The sequence below is a fragment of the Solanum pennellii genome, chromosome 10 (assembly GCF_001406875.1).
Source record: "Solanum pennellii chromosome 10, SPENNV200".
NCBI classification, from domain to species: domain Eukaryota; kingdom Viridiplantae; phylum Streptophyta; class Magnoliopsida; order Solanales; family Solanaceae; genus Solanum; species Solanum pennellii.
Genome location: NC_028646.1, coordinates 56911645 through 56938593, shown reverse-complemented (window position 1 = coordinate 56938593; position 26949 = coordinate 56911645). Strand labels below are relative to the sequence as shown.

Genomic DNA, 26949 nt, shown 5'->3' with positions numbered 1-26949 from the left:
AAAATGATACTTCGTATGTCCTAATTAATGTGGCACACTTTTCATTTTAGTTAATCACCAAAAGAATATATATTTCCTTCTCTAACAAATATTTAATCACAAGATCAATTTTTTATTCGTGTTGGGTATCACTTATTTTCCAGAAAAGTTTATAAAAGTTTGCTCTTCCATTTAAAAATTAACTATCTTAAGGATAGTTTTGGAACATTACAAAGTCTTCCTCTATTTCTTAAACTTTATGCACATTCAAACATCATCACATAAATTTGGACGGTGAGAGTATTTGGAAATTACGTTTTTTCTTTTTTGTATTTTTGTGACTGATTTGGAGTGAAAATAATTTTTTGGTGTTTTCCAAATTGTTTAACCATTTTTAGAATTATATGTGGCGAAATATGAATTTCAAAATTCAACTCTACATTTTTTAATAAATAGTCATAGACAAACACCACTTAGTTAACTAAATGCATTGAGATCTGTTTTTGAACGCAAGAAAAGTGTTAGTGTTATGCGGAATTCGAGTTAATACGGGAAAATATAAACGCGAAAAACAAGACAACAGATTTACGTGGTTCACCAATAAATTGGCTACGTCCACGGGGAAGAGGGAGAGCAGTTTTATTATGGAGAGGCAAGAACAGAATTACAGAATAGGGTTTGACATAGCGTCTATATATAGTGCTAAGCTACGCCCTAACAGGCTTGGGCCCAACATACAGAATTGACAGATAATTAAGGGCCCAATACAACAACATTGTATACCGTCCTTTCTGTTTGTAACGGGTCCGATTCAAGGCATTCAACAAATCTCCACCTTGACTTGAATTCTCCGAACAGATTCTTCAGACGCACTATGATAGTGCCAGGCCTCCCCCTCTTCCTCAGAGTTGCCCCGCAGGGCAATTAACAGCTTCTGATGTTGAGCAAGTCCAAACAGTGTTGAAACTTGCTCTGTGGAACCGGCTTTGTGAACATATCAGCAGGATTATCAGCAGTTCCTACTTTCTTCACCTTGATTCTCTTCTCACTTCTCAGAAAATGATACCTTACGTCAATATGCTTGGTTCTCTCATGATGGACTTGATCCTTGGCTAGACAAATTGCGCTCAAACTGTCACAATACACCGTAGCCTGATCATGATGCAGACCAAGATCACTAACCAGCCCTTTCAGCCAAATCCCTTCTTTTGCAGCCTCTGTCAAGGCCATGTACTCCGCTTCCGTAGTAGACAAAGTCACTGTAGGTTGCAAAGTTGCCTTCCAACTGACGACAGATCCTCCAAGGGTAAACACATAGCCAGTCATCGATCTTCTTGTGTCAACATCTCCAGCATAGTCAGAATCAGAATAGCCAGTAACCAAGCACTGAGTATCACCTCCATAAATGAGACCAACGTCAGATGTACCTCTAAGGTACCGGAAAATTCTCTTCACAGCCTGCCAATGTTCTCTCCCTGGTTGTCCCATGAATCTGCTCACTACACTGACTGCATGTGCTAAATCTGGCCTTGTACAGACCATAGCATACATCAAACTTCCTACGGCACTGGCATAAGGGACTCGTGACATATACTCCTTCTCTTCTTCTGACTGTGGAGCGAACATGGCAGTGAGATGGATATTGGCAGCACTGGGGGTATCAATAGGCTTAGATGAAGACATGCCAAACCTCGCCAAGACCTTCTGAATGTAGCTTCTCTGTGACAAGAAAAGTTTCCTTCTCTCTCTGTCTCTAATGATCTCCATCCCTAGAATCTTCCGAGCGGCTCCCAGATCCTTCATCTCAAACTCAGCACTAAGTAAACCCTTCAGCTTCTGAATGTCATACTTCTTCTTTGCAGCTATCAGCATATCATCTACATAAAGCACCAGATAGATGAATGAATCATCCTTGAGCCTATTGTAGTAGACACAACAATCATATGAGCTCCGAGTATAGCCCAACTTCACCATATAGCTGTCAAACCTTTTGTACCACTGCCTTGGAGACTGCTTAAGTCCATATAAGGACTTCTTCAACTTGCAGACGTGATTTTCCTTCCCTGGAACTTGGAAACCATCCGGCTGAGTCATGTATATCTCTTCCTCCAACTCTCCATGTAGAAACGCTGTCTTCACATCAAGTTGTTCAAGCTCCAGATTCTGATGTGTAACTATCGCTAGTAACACTCGGATGGAAGTATGTCTGACCACTGGTGAGAAGATCTCATTGTAGTCCACTCCCTCTCTTTGGTTGAAACCTCTGGCAACAACCCTGGCTTTATACTTGACTCCTTCTGCTGGTGATATCCCTTCCTTCTTCTTGAAAACCCATTTGCAAGTAATAATCTTTCTCCCCGAAGGCTGTATGACCAGATCCCATGTCTGATTCTTGTGTAGGGACTCCATCTCATCTCCCATAGCGGCAAACCATTTTTCAGAATCAGAACTTAAAATGGCTTCTTTGTAAGTAGACGGCTCAGATGTATCTACCTCTTCAGCAACCTGCAGTGCATAACCCACCATGTCCTCAAAACCATACCTCGTAGGTGGCCGAACTCCAACCCTCCTTGGCCGATCTTGAGCTATACTCCGATGGATATCTGATGGCATAGATTCTGGAATATCTGTTTCTGTCTGTGGCTCTTGATCCTCCTCTTCAGGTTCTTTCAAATCGCTCTCGTTCTGAATGACTTGAAACTCCACCTGTTTATCAAGACTCCCAGTTTCTGACGTAGTTGTAGGCTTCACAATGGTTCTAAGCAGAGAACTTTCATCAAAGACAACGTTCCTGCTCATAATAACCCTCTTTTCTGCTGGAGACCAGATTCTGAAACCTTTCACTCCATCTCCGTAGCCCACAAATACTCCCTTTTTAGCTCTTGGTTCTAACTTACCTTCACTGACGTGATAGTAAGCCGTACAACCAAAAGCTTTCAGATTTGAATAATCAGCAACTTTTCCTGACCACATCTCCATAGGTGTTTTGCACTGTATGCCTGTATGTGGTCCGCGGTTAATCAAGTAGCAAGCTGTACTAACCGCTTCTGCCCAGAATCTTCTATCTAGCCCAGCATTAGAGAGCATGCACCTTGCTCTCTCCAGAAGTGTTTGATTCATCCGCTCAGCTACACCGTTCTGCTGTGGTGTATTTCTGACTGTACGATGTCGAGCAATCCCTTCATCCTTACAGAATTGATCAAATTCAGACCAGCAGAATTCCAGCCCATTATCAGTTCGCAACCTCTTGATCTTCTTCCCTGTTTGATTTTCCATCAAAATTTTCCACTCCTTGAACTTCTGGAAAGCTTCACTTTTATGCTTCATCATGTACACCCAAGTCATCCTTGAGTAGTCATCAATCATGGACACAAAAAATCTGCAGCCTCCCAAAGACTCAACACGGCATGGACCCCAGCAATCAGAATGGATATAATCAAGAGTGCCTTTTGTTCTGTGAATGGCTTTTGGAAACTTGTTGCGATGTAGTTTTCCAAAGACACAATGTTCACAAAACTCTAGGCTTTTAACCTTATGACCAGCAAGAAGATCCTCCTTTGACAGAATTTGCATCCCTCTTTCACCCATATGACCAAGTCTCATGTGCCATAACTTAGTCATATCCTCCTGGTGAACTTCTGACGATGCAACATGGGCTGAACCTGTAACCGTGGAACCTTGTAGAAAATACAAAGTACCATGCATGACACCTTTAAGAATCAGATTTGAACCCTTCCAGACCCGCAAGACTCCATCTTTTCCCGACTAGCTGAATCCCTTGCTGTCCAAAAGACTGAGAGATATAAGATTTTTCGTCATCAATGGAACATGCCTGACCTCGTTCAATGTGCAGAAGCTACCGTCATGTGTCCTTATCTTGATCGAGCCTGTCCCAACCACCTTGCAGACAGAATTGTTTGCCATCGAGATGCTGCATCCGTCTACCTGCTCATAAGTCGTGAACCACTCTCTCCTAGGACAGATGTGATAGGATGCCCCAGAATCGAGAACCCACACATCTGAATGATGAGTGTGCTCATCCGCAACTAGGGCAATGTCTTCTTCAGAATTGGTGTCTTCTTCAGCAACAGCAGCAGAAACTGATTGTTTTTCCGATTGCTTCTTCTTCTTCGGACAATCAAATTTCCAATGTCCCTTCTCCTTGCAGTAATTACAAACATCATCTGGCTTTGCACCCTTCGACATCGGCTTATTTTTCTTTCCGCCGTTTTTCCTTCCCTTTCCGCTACTGGTGAACAGACCGGAAGGCTGTATGTCCGTACTTGTGCCGTTAGCCTTATGCCGTAATTCCCTGCTATGAAGGGCCGATCTGACTTCTTCCAGCGACACAGTATCTTTCCCAACAATGAACGATTGAACAAAATTCTCAAACGACATTGGGAGAGATACTAACAGAATCAGGGCAGCATCTTCATCCTCGATCTTCACATCGATATTACGCAATTCTAATAACAAAGTATTCAATTGCTCTAAATGTTCCCTGAGTTGTGTACCTTCAGCCATTCGTAAACCGAATAGACGTTGTTTCAGAAGCAGCTTGTTGGTTAGAGATTTTGTCATGTACAAACTCTCCAGCTTCAACCACAGACCAGCAGCAGTCTCTTCATCCGAGACTTCCGTGATGACGTCATCCGCGAGACACAGCATGATCGTCGAATGCGCCTTTTCCTCCAGAATCGCCATCTCAGGAGTAACGACGGCGTTCTTGTCTTTTGACAACGGCGCCCAAAAGCCTTGTTGTTTTAACAAAGCCCGCATCTTGATCTGCCATAAACTGAAACTGTTCCTCCCTGTGAATTTGTCGATTTTCACGTTAAAAGCAGACATCTCGAATTATCCAAAAAAGACTGATTAACCGAGAGGCTCTGATACCAATTTGTTATGCGGAATTCGAGATAATACGAGAAAATATAAACGCGAAAAACAAGACAACAGATTTACGTGGTTCACCAATAAATTGGCTACGTCCACGGGAAGAGAGGGAGCAGTTTTATTATGGAGACCCCCGTTCTTTCTGTTGTAATGGGTCCAATTCAAGGCATTCAACAGTTAGGGTTGTAAAATTGTTCTATTAATCCTCCTAGCCTTTTAGCATACCGTCAAAAAGAATAACAATGGGTAAGGTATAGCAAATATTGAGAATAAATGTTCGAGGAAGCAAAATCAAAATAACAAGCGGGGCACGAGGGCTTTTCATAAGATTATTTTGTTATGATTTTAGTTGTTTGATTTTGGATTTTGAAAAAACTTTTGTTATTGCATTTGATATATCTAGATACATATTATGAGTAAGATACATGCATTATCTTGTTTTCTTTATTCAATTTTTTTACTTTGTTTACCGATTATGTTTTATTTAGGTCTTGCAAGTCTAAGCGACAGTTTCCTTGATTAAAGAGTTTAGATCTAAAGTCTTTTGTTCGTGTATGATGTATTATTCATTCCAAATGTGTTCTATAGTCCATTTATGCATCAAATGAAGTGATGATCTACGATACAAGCACCTCCTAGACAATGGTGAAATTCTAGAGACACATCTAAACTTAACTAGGATCTTCTTACCCCGCCCCCAAACTAATTTAAAATGGGATAAATGCATAAAAAATGATGATGTGGCATAAAGAGTGTGCACCCTCTCTTGAAGGCAAGTGACGAGTGCACAAATTGGACAAATGTAATTTCTTAATTGGTAACTTTATAGTTAGTTAGTATATATATTTATTGATATTAAAAGCTTATATTTATTTAATTATTTTTATTTGTTTCTTTGTAAAATATTTATTATAATTTCTTTTACACATTTTGAACTTTTTTAAAATTAATTTATTATCTTTTTACTTTTAATTGTTTTTAAAAATTATGTGTATTTTTTTATTTTAAACGTACTTAATTTTAATGTTTATTTTTGTATGTCTTGTTTTGATATCCGTTTGAAATTAACTTAATTTAAATACAAGACACTTGAAATCAAATCAAAACGACAGAAGAAGAAAACAAAAAGAGTTAATAAAATTAATAAAAAAATAAAAGAGAAAAAATAATGAATGAAGGTAAAAAAAAGTTTCGATACAAGATAAAACGTAATTATCTCTTAAACTTATTTAAATACAAGATAAAAAAATAAGAATATTTTCAAAAACAGTTATTTTTTTAAAAAATAAAAATAATGTTTACACACATCACATGTACGTGTGTAAAAACACAACCAACTTGGGTGGTTGTGTCATGACCCGAGACTACACCCTGGACATGGCCAGTACTCGAGAATCATTTCTGGTCCCCAAGAGAACCCTCATCCTGGCTGACTAAAAAGCGGAATACTAACTAAAGCAAACAAAACATAAAACAGGATAAAATTAATAAAACTCATGAAACTGAAATACAAGCTTTAACTCAAATGATTTACTCTGAATATAAATAGAATATTCAACTTTCCATAAAGTAGGCAACTTAAGTCTTTATAACATTTAACAAAATAAATGAAACAAACTTCTCAAACTCTACTGTCAAACTATGAAGACTCTAAATGACAAAGATCAAAGTCGGGACAAGACCCACGATATCCTAACACCTGATATAACTGAAAGTAAAAGTGGAACCATCCAGGAGTAAGGAGGATCACCATATTACTCGAACTCCATGTGGTATCAACAAAGCCCTTGTTGTTGACCCTTAATACCTGTATTTGTGTAATATTTGATGCAAGCCAAAAGTCCCAGTACGTGAAATACACGAGCATGCAAGGAGAATTCTAAAGCATAACATAAGTTTGAACTTGATAAAAAGAAAACATACTTAACTCCTCTCAACTCACTCAACTAAAGTCAACTCAATGATAAGAAACATAGCTCAACTCAATGATAAGATATTCAACTCAGTGAAATAATACTCAACTCAATAATAATATACTCAACTCTAGGTACTAAACTCTGGGTACTCAACTCTGGATATTCAACTCAATAAAAAGCAACAATACACATTCAATGTATGAAAATCTTTTAAAACAATAAAAGGAAACTCAGTGTATTGAAGAATACAACAACTCAATTTTTAAATATAATATAACTCTGTGGAGTTTCTTTAACCGACAACCATCACAATGACCTTTGTGATGATACAATGTCTCGCCTACGGTTTCAGAATTATCCTATAACTTGTCGGGATATAGAACGCCTAAATTAAGAGGATCCACTAGTCTATACTAAAAAACATTAAGGAATCATCTAAAAAGTATGAATCTTTCTACCCACGTTGGCTACATACTTTATGGATCATCATCCAGCGCCTCGTTGATCCAGTTGAGCACTCAGAGTCAGTTGGTGAACCTCTTTGCTTTCCGGAGGGCTCCTTTTACTTTTTTTTTCCTAGTACTTCACTTGTTAGGATGAGCGGGGGTCATGTCCCGACATACCTCATTGTTTAAAGGCGTCATAGACAGATATTTGTAGTTTTTAGTCTTGTTCATTTAAGATGTTGTTTAAAGACTTGAGTTCGCCTTATTGTCTAGTTGAATGCTTTCTTATTAACATTCTTGAGATATATGTGTTTATTTTTATGTTAAGTTAAGTCTTCTTCTGAGTAAGCAATCTAGACCAAGGGTTTTCTTGGGTTCAACAATGGTTCTCGAGTGAATTTCAGCCCAGGGTATAAGCTCAAGGTGTGACATATGGTGGCGAATCCTAAGTATGAGATGAATAGGTATGTGACGGGTATGTACAACATGGTAAGAGGAAAATGTCATTTGAAAATGCTCCTTAATGACATTAATTTCTTACGCCTTATGGTGTATGCAATACAAATGGACAATGAGAAACTCCAAGGCAACAATAGGCAGGTTAAAAGAGCTAGAATCGGTAAAGGAAATTTCTCCAATTTTAAGTCCTATGGGCAAGGTCCGTAAAGGTTCAAGAAAAGATTCTCCGATCAAGACTTCTCTAGTACTCCAAGGGTTGACAATGCTAGGGTTTCCAATCTTAAATCCCGAGAAGATAATAGTGGTGGTTTATATGTTGCTAGGACTAATTGTGCAAAATGTGGTAGAAAACATGAAGGCAAATGCTTAGTTGGCTTGGATGGGTGCTATGGTTGTGGGAAGAGTGGCCACAAGATGAGAGATTTTTAAACATTTGCGGAAAGGCCAGGCCAAAAGAGGTGAAGAAAGCCCCTCCAAGCGATTCCAACTCCAATGCCCCAAAAAAAAAACTACTTTATTACTCTTTGATCTTGAGTTGACCTAGAGAGCTCCCCGGTGACCGGTATGTTACAAGTATTTTCTATTGATGTATATGCATTGTTAGATCCCGGTGGCAAATTTTCCTTTGTTACACCTTTGGAAGCTATGAATTTTGAAATACTCCCCGAAGTTTTAGTAGAGCCTTTTTTGGTTATTACCCCGATTGGTGACTCGGTAGTGACAAAAACAGTCTATAGAAGTTTTCCTATCTCTTTGTCTCATACAGTTACTTTGGTGGATTTGGTAGAGTTAGACATGTTTGATTTTGATTTGATTTTGGGTATGGTTTGGTTGCATGCAAGTTAGGCCTCTATAGATTGTAGGACTCGGGTTGTCTTTCCAATTTCCAAATGATCCTATTTTAGAGTGGAAAGGGGGGAACTATATCCCTCGAGGACAGTTTGTTTCTTGTCTTAAATCTAGGAAAATTATCTCCAAATGGTGCATTTGCCATCTTGTTAGAGTGATGGATGTTGAGTCCGATACCACTTCCCTAGAGTCGGTCCTGATGGTGAATGAATTTTTGGAAGTATTTCCGATGACTTGCCCGACATTCCTCTCGATTGAGAAATAGATTTTGACATTGATCTTTTGTCAGATACACAACTATCTCTATTCCTCCTTATAGAATGGCTACGACCGAGTTGGAAAAGTAGAAGGAATAATTAAGGGATTTGCTAGATAATGATTTTATTCGTCCGAGTATCTCTTATTGGGGTGCTCCGGTGTTGTTTGTTAGGTTGAAAGATAGGTCTCTTAGAATATGCTTTGATTATCTCCAATTGAACAAAGTGACCATAAATATTAAATATCCCCTTCCGAGAATCGATGACTTGTTTGATCAACTCCAAGGGGCTAGCTGTTTCTCTAGAATAGATCTTTGTTCGGGTTATCACCAACTAAGGGTGAGAGGGGTTGATATTCTCGAGACGGACTTTAGGACCTGGTATTGTCATTATAAGTTTTTGGTTATGTCATTTGGGTTAACAAATGCCCCGACGACATTTATGGACCTATTAAATAGAGTATTCCGACAATATCTTGATATGTTCGTGATAATGATTATTGATGATATGATGATCTACTCAAGAAGTGAAGATAAGCATGCTGACCATTTTAGAATTGTATTGCAAGTTCTCAAGGACCAATAACCTTTTGCAAAATTTAGTAAGTGTGAATTTTGGTTGAGGTTCCTAGCTTTCCTTGGTCATATCCTGTTAATCAAGGGTATTGTGGTAAATCTCCAGAAGATGGATGCGGTCAAGAGTCGGCCTAGACCTCTAACTCAAACTGACATTAGAAGTTTCTTGAGTTCGGTCGGTTACTATATGTAACACCTCTAGAATTTTTTTGAACTAAGACTCAAACCATTCTTTATAGTGAGTGTGATTTTTACCAAGGAAATTAATTTTTTTTAAGTATTAAGGTCAGGTCACTAGATGTATTAGCACCTTGAGATCTAAAAAGAACTAAATTGGAAATAACAAAAATCTGAAATTCGGAGATTTAAGTTAAGTATGAGTTTCAGGTCAACATCAAACAACCATAACTCGTAGCACATAATGAGTTAGGTGTGCTAAAATCTCAGGAAAGACCGTGGAATCATCTTTCCAACTTTATCGAGTTTGCTAAGTTTCAAGTACGGATGAGTGAGTTATGACCTTTTGAAGTTAGACTGTCTAGCTAAGGAAAGTTAGCAGAAGATAGTATGGGGTATTTTGGTTTTTTCCTTACCCAATCAGATTTAATTCATTTTAGTAAGATTTTAAGGGTCTAATACTATTAGGTCCAGTTGTATAATCCTAATATACGCCTAGGGTTTTGATTGAGAGTTCAAGAAGAGAAAAGAGGAATGAATCAAAGATTTTGTTTAAGAAATTCAAGATTTCACCAAGAACCTAGTTCTTTGAGTTATGTAAGCTTCCATGGTGTTGGATTCATTCTCCCACACGCCAATAATTATTTATTCTGCGTAATTTCGTCCTTGAAATTTAAGGATTTAAGTTGTTGATGAGTTCTTAATAAGTGTTCTTGAAGTTTCATTAAGTTTTGATGTAAGATTCTACTTGGGTCAACTTTAAACAACCATATCTCTCAGAATATTAAGAATGACGTGAGCCATAACCTATCCAATTAAAGGTATTTAAATCTACTATTAGCGCCACCAATTTCGCGTCAATCTAATTTTTGAGTAAAAAGTTAAGGCTAACTTAGTAACCTATACAGTGTTGTTATGAACTAGCCGACGAAAAAATATTAGAAATAGTCATTTTTATCTTTTTTTAATTCCTAGAAAATCATAAAAGAATTTCTTGTCTAATAAACGGCTAAAAACAATCAGATATTCATGTTCCTAATGAAAATCATAATCCTTAGTCATAGAGATTTCAAGAAACTAATTCAAGAATCTCAAAAACGATTTTCTTGATTGTTTACCTTCAAGCTAGGTTTCTAGGCTTCTAATCAAGCTTCTTTTTCAAGATTATTCACGAATTTTGTTCTTCTAGGTATGTAGGTCTATCATAGTGTGGGACTAGTTCGTCCTCGCGCTCTACATCTACTTTCAAATCAGTAAAAGAATAATCTAGGATTCTACCCCTATATTTGAGTATTGTGGAGATAAGTTGATTTCGAGTTATTGAGTTCATGTTTTTTTAAAAAGTTCTATTCTTAATTATCTAATTTCTATATTGTTATTGGAATCCTTCATATTATGAACCATAACTCTTGAATTCATAATTCACATTCAAGAGAGAGTTAAGAATAGAGTTTAAGAAAGTATTTGAGTTCAATAGTGAATCCTTGAGATCAGATATTGATTTAAACTAAGTTTTGAGGAAGTAAGCAAGAGATTGAGAAGAGTTGTATACATGAGTTACATGTAATTACTTAAACCTTCAAGTCGAGTCGTTCATTACCACACATTCTTCATGGACTCTATCATTTGAGTATCATTGAGAGGAATAGTATCTTCAAGTTCTAAGTCTTGAGTATTGAGTTCTTAATCTTTTTTTGAGATTATATTTCTAATCATGGGACTAGTACATGTTACCCATGAAGACCTTGAGTTGAAATATTCATTCCCATAATTTTGCATGAATCGTATAAATCGAACAATCTTAAGATAAGAAGTACCTTTGAGTTTTCGAGTTGAGTAGTTCATGCTCATAATTCCATATGAACCCTCCAAGTTGAAAATCATGAAATCATCCATAAACATGAGATCATGACCTTGAATCCATACTTCAATTCAAGGAAAGTTAAGAGTCAAGTCTAGAAGTTATGAAGCACGACAAAGCAAAGTTTATAAAATTCTCAAAAGTCTTTTAGAAACGTTTTAACTTGTTTTAAGACTTAAAGTTCAAGTAGAGTAAAGAGTTAAAGAGTAAACAGTAAAGAGTAAATAGTAAAGTTGAAGTTCATTTCTTCAAATGTATATGGGGACTAAGTATTCCCAAAGATATTTAGAACGTTTTCACATTTAAATAAGACCAGAAACTGAGAGTAATAGCTATCTAACTGAAGCAAGAAGGGAAATCGAGTTTTCCAGTATAACATTTGAGCTAAGTTTTTTAGTACTAATATTAAATCAAAGAAGAAGTATATTTTAAAACATAAGAGCTAGTATATTTTGGGAGTAGTATTGAGCACTGAATTGAGGGAGAGCATGAGTTAAGATAACTCACGTCTCCATAAAACCATGTAGCCACCATGGGTATAAAAGGATCATACTTTCTAGATGAATCTTTTTCACAATAGACTAGTGGATCCACTAAGTTAATTTAGGTCCTATACTGATACCCAGGTATATGATGGTCCTTGGCAGCATGAGGTAAAGTGTTATATCATCACTATAACTCTTAACTGATGGTTGTCGGTTAGAGAAACTCCCACAGAAGTTATTGTTTTTTTATATACACCAGTTAATTGTATTTTCATATACATTTCAGAGTTACGTTGTATCCTTGTTATATACACATAATTGAAATCATGATTTTAAACAATTTTTCTTTATATTACACTTTTCTTAAGCTGCTTTATATTAAAATAAGTACAGTTAAGTATCAGGAGTTGAGTAGCTTAAGTTGAGTATCTTGAGTTGATTTGTGTTCATTGAGTCGAGTATCATATCTTTGAAGTTGAGTATCTAATCTTGATTTGATTTGTGCTTCATTTAGTCGAGTATCATATCTTTGAAGTTGAGTACCGAATCTTTAAGTTGAGTATCTAATCTCTGAGTTGAGTATCTTATCCTTGAGTACTTCTAAGTTGAGTAAGTTGAGTAGTTTTGAGTATCCCCGAGTATTCCTTAAGTTAAGTAGGTTTGAAAAGAGGTAAGTATATTTTCATTTCTATAAATTTCAAGCTTATGTTATGTTTTAGAATTCCCCTTACACGCACTGAGTCATTTGGTCTGCATCGTCTCTTGATGCAGACACAGGTATTTAGGATCTTCAACAGGAGTTTTGTTGATACATTTTAGAGTTCAAGTTAGCTATGGTGAGCCTCCTTTCTTCTGGAGGATTTCATTTACTTTTTAGTTTAGTCAGGATGTCGTGGGTCTTGTCCTGACTTCCATCTTTATCAGTTTGAGGCTTCATAGATAGTTAGTATAGTTGAGGAGTTTGTATTAATAATTTATTTTAGTAAATGTTTTAAAGACTTAAGTTTCCTATTATTGTGGTGAATTGAATATATTATATTATTCAGAGTTTTCTTTTGAGGTAAGTTTTGTATTTCAGCTTCATGAATTTTTATTCAGTTTTTTTAAGCTTTTGCATGCTTAAGTTAGTCTTTCGATTGTAGTCAGCCGGGATGAGGGTTCGCTTGTGGACAAGTAATGGTTCTTGAGTGTCGGTCACATCCAGGGTGTAGACTCGGGTCGTGACACTATAGGAGGTTTGTTGAGGGTTTTTTCTCCACTGCTTCTCCATTGACGGCTTCAACTCAAAAGATGCCTAAATTTGAGTGGTCTGATACTTGTGAGAAAAACTTCCAAAAGTTGAAAGATAGACTTACTTCTGCTTCGGTGTTGACCTTATCGAAGGGTACCAATAGTTGTGTTGTATATTGTGATGCCTCTAGAGTGGAGTTTAGATGTGTGTTCATGCATCATGGTAAGGTGATGCCTATGCTTCAAGGCAACTTAAGGTTCATGATAAGAATTATCCGACCCATGATTTTTAATTAGCGACGGTAGTAATTGCTTGAAAATATGGAGACATTACTAGTATGGGTTCCATGTAGATTTCTTCACTGATCACAAAAGTCTTCAATATGTGTTTAGCGAAAAATACTTGATTCTCCGACAAAGAAGGTGGTTAGAATTCTTGAAGGATTATGATATGAGTATCCTCTATCACCCCAACAAGGCTAATGTGGTGGTGGATTTCCTTATAGGTTGTCCATGGGTAGTGTGGCCCATGTAGATGATATATATTGATATATTGAAAACTTTTCATGCATAAGATTGAAGAATAACAAAATGGTTTTGTTAATTTATGATATTAATTTAAAATTATGATGAAAAATTATTGAGCTTGTATTTGTGAATTTTTAGAGTAAAAATTCAATTCAATAGGAAGAATTGCACCTATCTGGCTTGAATTTCGTCCTCAATTGTGATATGTGAGCAAATGTTGAAGAACATAATAATGAGAAATTTGAGAATGTTTTTTTTTAAAAAAAATATAATTTCTTATGTGTTATTTAAAATGACATGAAATTCTACAAAATGACATGAAATTTTACATTTAATGATTGTGCTGCACGCGCACATATCAAATGAGAAAAGGGTTCAAAGTATCATGTTTTAATGAATTTAAGAGTTCAGTTGACAAAATCATGAGTATAAGGGTTATAACCAACAAACGAAGCCAAGTACAAGAACCTCCTAGGATATTCCACCTTTTTTTATTAACCAATGGTTTAGTGCATATTTTTTAGCCCATTGTATTGTACAAAAGTAGTTTTTTAGATTTTCTATTTAAGTCCATATATTGTCCAAAAATAAAGGCGGAGGTGAACACTTGCAATTTTTCTAAATTGACAAAAACCCTAAAAAAGCTTTTTCCATCATTTCCAATTTTTTAAGTTGCCACCAGCACACCTCCTGAAATCCTAACACTTCAGTTTCCCCTTCCATTTCCGTCACGGGACCACCAGATCTCCTCCAGCCCACCTCAATGCCTCCACACTCTTCTTCTCCGGAAAAACCAGACAAAAACTCCGACTATTTTAGTTAAAAAACAACAACGATGCCATCTCCACAAAGCTTCAAGACCTGACGACCGCCAGTCTTTTCCACTTTACCCCTTTTTGATATTTTGTTTGCTTTTTGCAGTTTATAAGTGAGATCAAAGCTCCACAAACAAAGAGATTAAAGCTCTGAACTACATGATCTCCGGCATGAATCAAACTCTGTTGAACAAAAATTGAAGCACCGTGGTGACTCTAACTCCGGTGGACAACAGCCAGCCGGCTGGCGAGACTCCGACATTGAGGTAGATCTCTTCTCCTTTTTATTTTTTTGTAGAAATAAATTTATGTTACTTTATTTTGTTGTTATTATTCGACTTTTGGGCTCTTCTCAAGTGAAGTTTTGCTCCATTATTATTTTAAGCATTTTGTTTTGACTTCAACTAATTTCGAATGTTACTCGTTCATGGTTACGTTCAATTCTCTTAATATGTCAGTTAATTTTTTTATTTTATTTTATATCCTAGTTAAAACTTTTGTTTGCTGCTATCTTCAGTGTTTTTACCGTCCTTTTGTTTTTAAAAGATCATTTCTAGTATTTTTTTTTTCTTGATTATGCCTAGGTATTGTTGGTATTGTTTCCTTTGGTCTAGTCTTTCTTTTTATGATTATGGTTTAATGTTTTTATTCTCAAATAGTTTATTTATTGTTTTGATTCTATAAGTGTCTCATTAACTATTGATCGTTGTTGCCATTATATTTTTTCTTAAAATAGTGTTTGTTATTTCTATCGTAATTTAGATTAAATAGAAATGATTAAAGTTGGCCAATGAAAAAAATATGAACGTCGATTTTTGAAGCCTTTCCATTATAGAAGAAGGAAAAATTAATTTAAGTTCATTTACTTTTCATGTTAAAATTGGTCGATGAAGAAATTACCATCGATTTCGAAGGTCTCCCATGTATATAAGACAAACTTTATTCTAAGTTATTATTTATTTCATTTATTTTGATTCATATTAATCCATTACTAATACTATTACTAAGTGTGTTTTTGGTTGCCCAAAGTTGGTTTGCTAGAAAGTTATTCGAATGAAGTTTGAATAATACTTTTTGATCCACTATTACGTACTAGTATATGGGCATGTGCGTTGCACATTTACTTCATAACGATGAATATAAACTATTAAAAACTCATATAATTCTTTTAAAAATAGTATTTGAGTTATAATAAAAATATGAAAGTAAAATGATAAACGTTTTTAGGGTATAAACTTATTAATAAAAGGGCAATGCACGATTTAACTTTTAAAAAAATGTTTGCAGTGTATAGTTAACTTATTGAAGATTTTTTTGCATTTAGTCCTCCCTTTATTATAATTTTGATATAGAAATTTTATAGTTGTTTTAAAAGACAAAATAAAGTAGCAAAAACAAACATAGAGGCACACTATCTTATGATTAACTTCCTTAAAATGTCTTTTTTTGTCTCATAGAATAGAGTTAAAATAGTGAAATTCTTTCATAAAATGTCTCTCGTCTCATAGAATAGAGTAAAAATGTTAAAATTAAATGAATAGTTACACAAGATATACATTTCAAGAAGACAAAATGTTTGACATTAATTAGTAAAAGATGAAATTCTAGGGTTTGTTATTTCTATCGTAATTTAGATTAAATAGAGATGATTAAAGTTGGCCAATGAAAAAAATCTGAACGTCGATTTTTGAAGCCTTTCCATTATAGAAGAAGGAAAAATTAATTTAAGTTCATTTACTTTTTATGTTAAAATTGGTCGATGAAGAAATTACCGCCGATTTCGAAGGTCTCCTATGTATATAAGATAGACTTTATTCTAAGTTATTATTTATTTCATTTATTTTGATTCATATTAATCCATTACTGATACTGTTACTAAGTGTATTTTTGGTTACCCAAAGTTGGTTTGCAAGGAAGTTATTAGAATGAAGTTTGAATAATATTTATGATCCATCATTATGTACTAGTATATGGGCATGTGCGTTGCACGTTTACTTCATAACGATGAATATAAACTATTAAAAACTCATATAATTCTTTTAAAAATAGTATTTGAGTTATAATAAAAATATGAAAAGTAAAATGATAAACGTTTTTAGTGTATAAACTTATTAATAAAAGGGCAATGCACGATTTAACTTTTTTAAAAAAATATTTGCATTGTATAGTTAACTTATTGAAGATTTTTTTTTTGCATTTAGTCCTCCCTTTATTATAATTTTGATATAGAAATTTTATAGTTATTTTAAAAGAGAAAATAAAGTAGCAAAAACAAACATAAAGGCATACTATCTTATGATTAACTTTATTAAAGTATCTTTTTTTGTCTCATAGAATAAAGTTAAAATAGTGAAATTCTTTCATAAAATGTCTCTAGTCTCATAGAATAGAGTAAAAATGTTGAAATTAAATGAATAGTTACACAAGATATATATTTCAAGAAGACAAAATGTTTGACATTAATTAGTAAAAGATGAAATTCTCCTTCTCATGAAGTAGAATGCAATTAAGTAATTTTATAAATAAGAAAACTTATTAGAAGGAAATAACTAAAGATTTAAAGTGCAACGACTGGTATTTAAATTATGTCATTACATAAATAAAATATTAATAATTAATTAAACAAATCAGATTTTAATTTAGTGGGTGAGCCAAAATGACAAAATTAATATTCTTACAATTTAAAGTATGTTAAAATATATTTACATTTTCTCTTAAAAAATTAATAGGAGCAATATTTGGTCGAAGGATAAAAAATCTTGTAACTTCTTAAGCATTTTGGTGTATCATTTTTTACTTTGGAATTTGAATCTCACGATAATTTTAATAAAAATTGTCTAAAAAATTTAGATTTTATCCTCAAGCACATGTAAGAATGATTCTCTTAAAGTATTTAAAATTTAAGATGCAAAAATGTAATTATTAATAATTTGAAATTAGAATATCTAGTAGGCATTAATTGTTTTACATGCCTTATACACTATTTTTACCTTTGTATTTGACTTATTTTCTTTTGCAAAAAATACTGCTTTCAATCAAATATTCTTAAAACAAAATTACAAATACAAAGAAAAAGTATCATATATAGGAGCAAGTTTCGCATAAGGCTACCAACAAAAAATAAATTCTAAGACAATCTTTTCTCTGTTTCTTTTATTGATAATGCAAATTGAAACAAAATTATAGTAATAAACATTCAACCTTTGACCATAAAAAGAGTTAAAATCTTTGGAAGACAAGTTAATGGAAGTGATATTCAACTACATAAATAGTGCGGTCGTATCATAGTTCTGATCGCAACAAATAAGTAAAAAAACGAATACATCAAGCTTCAATATTCTAGTAATTGAAGTGTAATTCATCCTATAATCACATTATGCCTTGTAATCTTGACACAAATCCTCTTGTCTTGAAATTTTCTTCACTTAATTAAAGTTTCTCTAGTCTTCCACACACAAAAATTGTATCACATATAAATCTTTGTATGAAAATACTGTTGAAAGATTTGTATTTATTGGAAAAAATATAGCTTTGGAATATGAAGATTCATTAACAAAGTTCAAAGGTCAAGTGTTACAAAAATTAAAGACAGGTATTAATTAAGAACATAAATTAATTTGGTAGATGAAACACATACATGTATCTATTTAAAGGATAACTGTTATTTTTATTATTATTTTTTTCTATTTAATTTACTCACATGCATACCAACTAAAAATATTATAGAAATTCTACTATTTACTATTCAATTAATTAAATATTTTAATAACATTTGAATTTAGCATAGGGGTAAAATGATAATTCAACTTTTCTACCTTGAAATTACATTCACTTGATTAAAGCTTCTCTAGTCTTCCACACACAAAAATTGTATTACATATAAATCTTTCTATAAAAGTACTAATTGAAAAACTTGTATGTATAGGAAAAAGTATAGCTTCGGAATATGAAGATTCACTTACAAAGTTGAAAAGTCAAGTATTCCAACAAATTAAAGATAAATATTAATTAAAAACATAAATTAATTTGAAAGATAAAACATATACATGTATCTATTTAAAGGGATAACTTTTATTTTTATTTTATTTTATTTACTCACATGTATACCAACTAAAAATATCATAGAAATTCTACTATTTATTGTTTAATTGATTAAATATTTAATGACATTTGATTTTAGTGTAAGCGCAAAATGGTAATTCAACTTTTTACTTTAGAGCTTCCCACTTATAATAATATACGATGATATGATATTATTGACGATAGATAAACATTAGGTCGTTTCTTATATTATTATGTCACTTTCTTATTTTTATGTATAGCATATTTATTATATTTGTAGTTTTGTACATTATTGTATCTTATCCTTAATTTGAAAAAATGAGTTCAGTAGGGACCTACGTTTGTGAATTTTAAAGGGTGCTTAGTACCTTTCCTTTGAGTCACTTAGCTTTTATACGTAATCTATTGATTTCATAAATATTTTTTAATTAATTAAATGATTTCTTAATTATTCTAAAATAAGATGGAGACTCCTAAATTGTCTGGGTTTAGGATTTAAGATTTTTTCTTTGAATTATTTTTTATTTTTATTGAATTAATTGATTATTATTTTTAGAGTGTCTGTGACATTGTGCCTTATTTGAATAATATAGAGATGTCAACCGTCATTATCCCTAAAAAGGATAGAGCTAGAAGTATTAAGGAATATACACCTATTAGTCTAGTGGGAAGTATCATTAATATAAATTCCAAGCTACTTTCTAATAGACTCAGGAAATTGTTAGAAAATACTAATCTGGACTTCGTAAAATGTTTATGTGGAGGTTAGACCAATCTAGATGCAGTACTGGTGGAAAATGAAGTAGTGAATTTAGAGAGAAAGCAAAGAGTATTAGGTATGTTTTTCAAACTTGATCTTCAAAAGGTTTATGATCATGCGAACCGTAAAAGTCCTAGATTCTATTATTCTTCAAATTGGATTTGGGGAGAAGAGGAGGAAATAGATTCATTTTGCATCTCTTCGGTGACGCTTTTTATATTGGTGAATAGTGACCCATGTGGTTTTTTTGGGAGTTCGAGGAATTTAAGAAAAGGAGATCCCTTATCACTAATGTTGTTTATTTTAGTTATGAAAGTGTAAAATAGGATAATGAATAAAGTTGTTTTAGGGGTTACTTCGATGTGTTTCAGTGTTGCGATTAAATCTAGGAATAGCCTTATTGTCTCATATGTTATTTGCGGGTGATACCATGATTTGTTGTGATGCAATTGAGACCTAGTTGGATTATTTTGGCTTGTCCCTAAACCTCTAACCACAACACTAAAACTCATTAAGTAACCCACTTAAACAGCCTTGTTCATCATCCTATTTAGCTTTCATAACTAAAATAACTAATATCCGTGATAAGGAGTATCCCTGTCTTAAACCTCTCAAACTAAAAAGAAATCCACATGGGTCACTATTCACCAACATAAAAAACTTTCTCTGAGGCAATGCAAAAATAAATCCATTTCCTCCTCGGCTTCCCAAATTCCATTTGAAGCATAATGATTTCCAGGATTTTGCAATTCACATGATCACATGCCTTTTTAAAATCAGGTTTAAACAACACATCTAACACACCTTACTTTCTCCGTAAATCAACCAATTTGTTTGCCACCAGCACTACATCTAGAAGTTGTCTGCTCTCCACAAAAGCTTTCTGCAAAGTAGAGACAATCTTGTGTAACAACTTCTTGAGTTTGATAAAAAAAAAAAAACACATAAGAGATGATATTATAAATGTAACACCCCGAAATTCCAACTCAAATCAGACCTAGAATATTTTTTTAGACTGGTGCCACGGAAGAAATCTTCTGCTCGTAGAAGTATCTACAAACCATAGGTGGGTTCGAAGAACCATGCTCTGAGAAAAGTGTTCTAAAGTCTGTTTTATGATCAAACTATGGCTCATAGAATCTTCTACAGTAAAGGCCTCATAGAATCCATGTCTTGAAACAATCCCAGTAAGCTTCGTACGATTGATAAAGTAATCTACGGTCCGTATAAAAGTCTACGAACCATAAACCCTCTGGTAGAAAACATGTTGGATTTTAAGTCGGGTTATTTTTAGTCTTTTCCCACACTTTTTAAATATGGCCCGATGTTTATACACCTAATTCAGGTCAAAAGAAACACCTAGCACAAAGTTGAGTTGAAAAGGTTCTTTACCGATTAAGTTTTGAGTTAGGATTATACTTCAGTCAATTTCAAATGATCATATTTCTCAGCATATAATGAATCAGGTGGCCCATGGTCTATCCAACAAAAGGAATATGAGTCCTCTTTCTACCTCCACTAAGTTTGCTTCATTTTGAGTTCTGAATATAAGTTATGTCCATTCTAGTGAAGCTCTATCGGGCAGCCAATGTTTGACTATTGGACCTAATTATGGTGGAATTTTCCACGATCTGTAGACCTTTTCGTGAAGACTAGCTACAATTTTTTCCAAGAACTTCCTGCACACGTTCCTAGGTTATTTTGGTCATTTTCCAAGCTTTGTATATTCTAAGTTGTTTTTGAGTGTTTTAACTGAGTATATCGGTCAACTAACTAGTTTTCCTCTCAAAATCATCAATTTAAACATTCAAGTATTTACAAATCTTCTTAAATCTAACCTAGGGTTCCTCTTCTCCATAAGAGTCCTAAAATCTTCAAATCAGAAACTCAAGATGCACAGAGAAACTTCCCATCAATTCAAACATAAAAGGTTTTCTTATCTCAAGATCAAGCCTAAAGATTCCAAGCTCAAAGATTTCTTTCAAGAAAAGCTAATGTTCTTCCGCAAGCTGAAGATAAAAGTAGTCTCCACTAAAGTGTTCATTCTAATAGCGTCATAATCCAGTATGTAAGTTATCGTAGTGTTGAACTAGTTCATCTTCATGCCCTACATATGTCTAAATTCAGTAAAAGAGTAATATAGGGTATTATCCTTGATTTTGAATATTCTTGAGACGAGTTATATTGTTGAGTAGTGAATTCTTAATGCATGAGTATTGAGGTATATATTATTGTATTGAGATCCTTGATGTTATTTGTTCATGACTTCATTTTTTCATGAACCCTACTATTGAGTTAAATTTGAAAAATTTTCAAAACAATTTTTTTTCTTTCAATCGATTTATGAAGAGAGCAAAAGTTGAATTTTGAGAAAGACTTTTCAAATATGAGCTGAATAAGAGTATAGGGGGACTATGTAATGTCAACGCTATCACTTTTTACATTGAGAAAAGATAAACTTTGATTTCGAAATGAGTTAATGAGTTCACAGATGTTTCAGAGCAATTACCTTTTTAAGAAGATATTTTGAACAACTATCTCAAATGAAGAAAGATTATGTTTTGTACATTTAATCATAAGTATGTTATTGGAAGATCAACTATTGAGGAACTAGAACTTCTAACTAGTTAGTTACAACGGAAAGAACGAAATAAAGTAATCTAGACATGTGCCGACTCAATTTAACATGGAAAAAAGTTATAAAACTACTCACTTTCCATGATGCATCTCTTTTTGTCCATGAATACACACCCTTTATAAGTACTCAAAAGAAAAACATAATATTCCTCAAGAATTTTTTCTAAATTTCATAAATTTATTTTATTAAAAAATCATAGGCAATCCAACGCCTCAAATCCTTGGTAGGGGTGTGTTGGTATAAAGTAAAAAATCATCTCCTTTTAGCGACACAAATGACCTAGAACACATTTGCAATGAATAATTACATCATAAACGAACAATGAACTTTAGTTCTAAATTCTTCAATCTTTTCACATTTCACCCAAGAAAAGCGTCTCTCGCTTAAATAGAAAAATAATCTCTAAACCATGTAAAACATGCTAATTAAGGAAAATGAGATAAGTGCATGGATCTAGCTCATCAATACGTATTCAGATGTATAAAAAAATACAAAAATGAGCATTTTGTTTTTCAAAATCCAAAATCAAACAACTAAAATCATACCAAAATGTTCCAAAAATCCCTCGTGCGGCACAACTGATTTTGATTTTGCTTCCTTGAACTTTTCTTCTCAATCTTTGTTTTTTTCTTATTCTTTGCTATTCTTTTTCACTGCATGCTAAAGAAGCTAGGAGAGTTTAAAGTATAATTTACAAGCCTAACACTTTTTTGTGTTCAAATATAGACAATGCATTCAGTTAACTAAGTGATGCTTGGCCAGGAATATTTTAAACTTTTTTCTAGAGTTAAATGATGTGAGGCCAAAAATATATATTTTAATTATTATTTACTTCACATTTATTTTTTATATTTGTCATTTTTGAGCATTTGTTTAATGAATTGTACTGAATAATGTATTTTATTTGTAGGAATAAATTGAATAAAATTGAAGAAATTTGAAGCTAAAATAAATTAAAGATGAAATATTAAAAAAGAAAATCAAGCACACAACTGAATGAATTAAATTGAATATAATAATATATAATATATAAGAAGTGCATATGACTGTAAATTGAATTGAAGCAAATTGAACTGCCACATGACAGTCACTCAGAGAGTAGCGACCGAATGTGAAGGTGGCGGAGCACTGGTTCACGTAGAAAATAATAAAGGAATTCAGTTTCCTTTTGGTTTTTGATTCCTAATTTGCTTTGGACTTAATTATTTTATTTAGGGTTTACTACATCTATAAATAGTCCATACAAATAATTATTGGAGACATTCAATTGTAGGGAGATCAATAATAGGGAGTAGAAAATTGTCAATACTTTTTAGGGTTCTTTTCTTCTTCTTCTTTTCTTTGACATTAGTAGTTAAAACCCTTGTTCTGGGGTTGTAGTTAAGTATTCAATATTGATTATTTAAGGCCTTTTGAATTAATTCTTGGTTGTCATTATAAGTTACTTCTATATTCTTGTTATATTGTCTAATCTTAAATTCGGGAGAGGAGGGGTTAGATAGACCAGAGAATATAGAGAGCTTGATCGACCCATTAAGTTGAGGTGATTTGTGTTCAGGAGTGACGCCCGGACGAACAACTCGCTTGGTTACGAAATAGGATGAAATATAAATGCTCGCCAATTAGTTTACTTATTCCCGCTAAATGATGTAGTTAGATATTTAATTGGAGTAGGCGACAATAGATGTGTAGCCTGACTCATAAAATTAATCCTATAAACCAGTAATTTGACAACTAAAATTAGTTCAAAGCCAATAATATGATACGTGAGATTCAATACATGCTACAATTCTCAGATTTTCAAACTATTGGAAGTAATTTTATTATTTTATTTCTGCATTCTTTTTCATTGGCACTCTTAAATAAATAATTAGACTAGTATAATTTAGTGAAAACATTTAATTGACAAGTCCTTTGGGATCGATAATCTTGTTCTTTTAAGAGCTACGATATTACTTGCGCGACGACGTACACTTATGTGTGCAGTTGGGAGCAACATTAAATTTCGAAAATCATGTTGTCCATTAAAAAAAATTAGGAAATACAGAATTCAACTTGAAGTTGAAATATGCAATTTGAAAATAACTCAAAAGTTGTTTTCAATCCAAATCACGCACAAAATTAAAAAACAACCTAACTTATATTCATAGCCAAGCACAACTATAATTTTCAAATACTTTCTTCATCCCAATTTATGTGACGAAGTCTGATAGGGTACGAAGTTTAGGAAACTATAGGAAGACTTTGCAACATTGCAAAACCATCCTTAATCAAAATAGTGAATTTTAATTAGAAGAACAAACTTTTATGGACATTTTTAGCAAATAAGTAGGACCCAACATGGATAAAGTGTTCATATTGGCATTAAATAATTGTCAAATGATGAAATGTGCTATTCTTTTGGAAATTCACCAAAAATAAAAGTATATCACATAAAATGGGGCTAAGGAAGTAACATTTTTTCACTTTAAAAATAAAAACCCTTCTGAGGCTCACAATTTTCATTTTCAAACAGACCCTAAATGTCCAAAGAAAATTGTTCATTTTACAAATAGTTGTAAGGAAGGTGAACAAAATCTTTCAAAGTGGGTGGAAGAGAAATGTATTAATTTTGGGAAGTATTTAGGAGTATCTATTAGGTGGATGGAGAAAAGAGTAATTGATTTGTTGTGTTGCATTGAGTATGAGAGGTAATGCAATTTATTTTCAAAACTAGTCTTCCCCTTTCATTAAAAGTTGTGATATTTATAAAAAGTTGTGACTTTTATGAAAGATTGAAATTTTGATTAAAATTTATGACTTTATGAAAAAGTTGTGACTTTTATGAAAAGTTTCGACTTTAATGAAGTGTTGCAACTTTTATAAAAAAATTATGACTTTTATAAAAGGTTGTGACCGTTCTTAATAGTTGAAATTTTTTCAAATAGTTGTAACCTTTCTGATAAGATACAATAACTATTTGTTCATACTACCATTTGTTTTCAATAAATAGAGAGATTTTCATTGAATTCTAAACAACGAAAATTCTGAAACTCTTCTTCTTCACAATTAAATATTTGTGTATTTTACTCATGTTGAGTGGCTCAGTGACACCATTGCTTATCTTACAGATCCTCTATGTATTTTTACAGTCATTAATTTAATCTTATGTTATTAAGGATAAATGATAAGATGTAATAATTTTCATTTTCGCTTACATTATTAATCTTTTGATAAGATAATATAGTGTTTTAGTTTTAATGGACGATAGGTTTTATGAATTATTTTATATACTCCGTGATGTTAATTTTTGTGCGAAGTACGACTAATTTTATTAGTTGTTAATAAACTCTGAAAATTCTTCAATGGCCCTAGACATCACCCTACATGCAAAGCTCTCCTCCAGAAATCTTATGGCATTAAAGTCCCCCCAACATCCAAGGTATATCCTATTTCCCCATATGACACTTAACACACACTCACACACTTCTACTCATGATTTCTGTTAGAGTCTCCATGTTTGTTTCTTGTATACATATCACATCCACCCCCTCCCCCCTTCTCAATTTCAAAAGGCCTGCTTTAATAATTACCCTTTTATTGGGATTCTTTTAAATCGAATTACATTACCTCTTGTCTCATTGTCAATGCAACAAATCAATTACTCTTTTCTACCCAGCTTTTGTTCGCCTTCAAAAATAGCAAAGGTTTTGTGAACATAATAATAGTTCATTATATTATGCTTGTAAAAAGCTTTTTATAAAACATCTTTTAACAAGTTTTAAGATTAATAGGTTTAAGTATGAAAAAGTAGAAAATGTAGTTAAACATTACGATCAAAACACAAGTTAACTTATTGACTTGAATGGTTGGATGGAGAATTTTCCATTCAAGGAAAGCTATTTTTAGATGGATATAAAAAGAAAAATAGGAGAATTTTCCATTCAAGGAAAGCTATTTTTAGATGGATATAAAAAGAAAAATAGGTAAATATTACTAGAGCAAAGAGAGTGCAAGTTATGAAATTTAAATGATGTAACTGTGCATTGTTCAACCATAAATGAGCCTATGGATGCCATTTGTAAATTATTATTACCTTACTAGACCAACTATTTGTAAAAGGAACAATTTACTTTAAACATTTAGAGTCTGTTTGACTATGAAAACTGTGAGTACCTGAAAAAAGTAGTTTTTATTTTCAAAGTGGAAAATGATACTTAGTTTGTCCCAATTAATTTGACACACTTTACATTTTAGTTAATCGCCAAAAGAAAATATATTTCCTTCTTTGACAAATATTTAATAACAATATCAAATTTTTATCCATGTTGGGTCTCACTTATTTTCCAGAAAAGTCCACAAAAGTTTGCTCTTCTATTTAAAAATTAACTATCTTAAGGATAGTTTTGGAAGATTACAAAGTCTTCCTCTGTATCTTAAACTTTATGCCTACTCAAACATCATCACATAAATTTGGATGGTGGAAGTATTTGGAAATTAGAGTTCTATTTTTTTTGTATTTTTGTGATTGATTTGGAGTGAAAACAATTTTTTTGGTGTTTTTCAAATTGCATAACCATTTTTAGACTTATATGGTGAAAAATGATTTTCGAAATTCAACTCTAATATTTTTTTACAAATATTTACAGCCAGACACTACTTAGTGAATGAAATGCATTGTATGTATTTGAACGCAAGAAAAGTGTTAGGGTTGTGAAATTGTTCTATTAACCCTCCTAGCCTTTTAGCATATGGTAAAAAAGAATAACAATGAATAAGGTATAGCAACTCAAGGACTTCATGGGTAACATATAATAGTTTCATGATAAGGAATATAATCTCAAAAGGACTATGAACTCAATACTCAAGACTTAGAACATAAAGATACTACTCTTCTCAAAGATTCTCAACTTATGGATTTCATGCGGAATTTATGGCATGAACTACTTAACTCAACGGTCTACGTAACAACATGGAACTCATAAATACGACTCTTCCCATTCTCATACTTACTTCCTCAATATTTAGCTCAAATCAATA

The 26949-nt window shown here is 33.0% G+C and overlaps 1 long non-coding RNA gene across 1 annotated transcript; it reads left to right on the top strand.

The window, feature by feature from the left end:
- The first annotated feature begins 14259 nt into the window (after positions 1-14259).
- On the top strand, positions 14260-21532 carry LOC114074356. Its single transcript, XR_003574730.1, has 2 exons — positions 14260-14736; positions 21135-21532. It is a non-coding gene; the product is annotated as an uncharacterized LOC114074356 (long non-coding RNA).
- The last annotated feature ends 5417 nt before the right edge of the window (positions 21533-26949 follow it).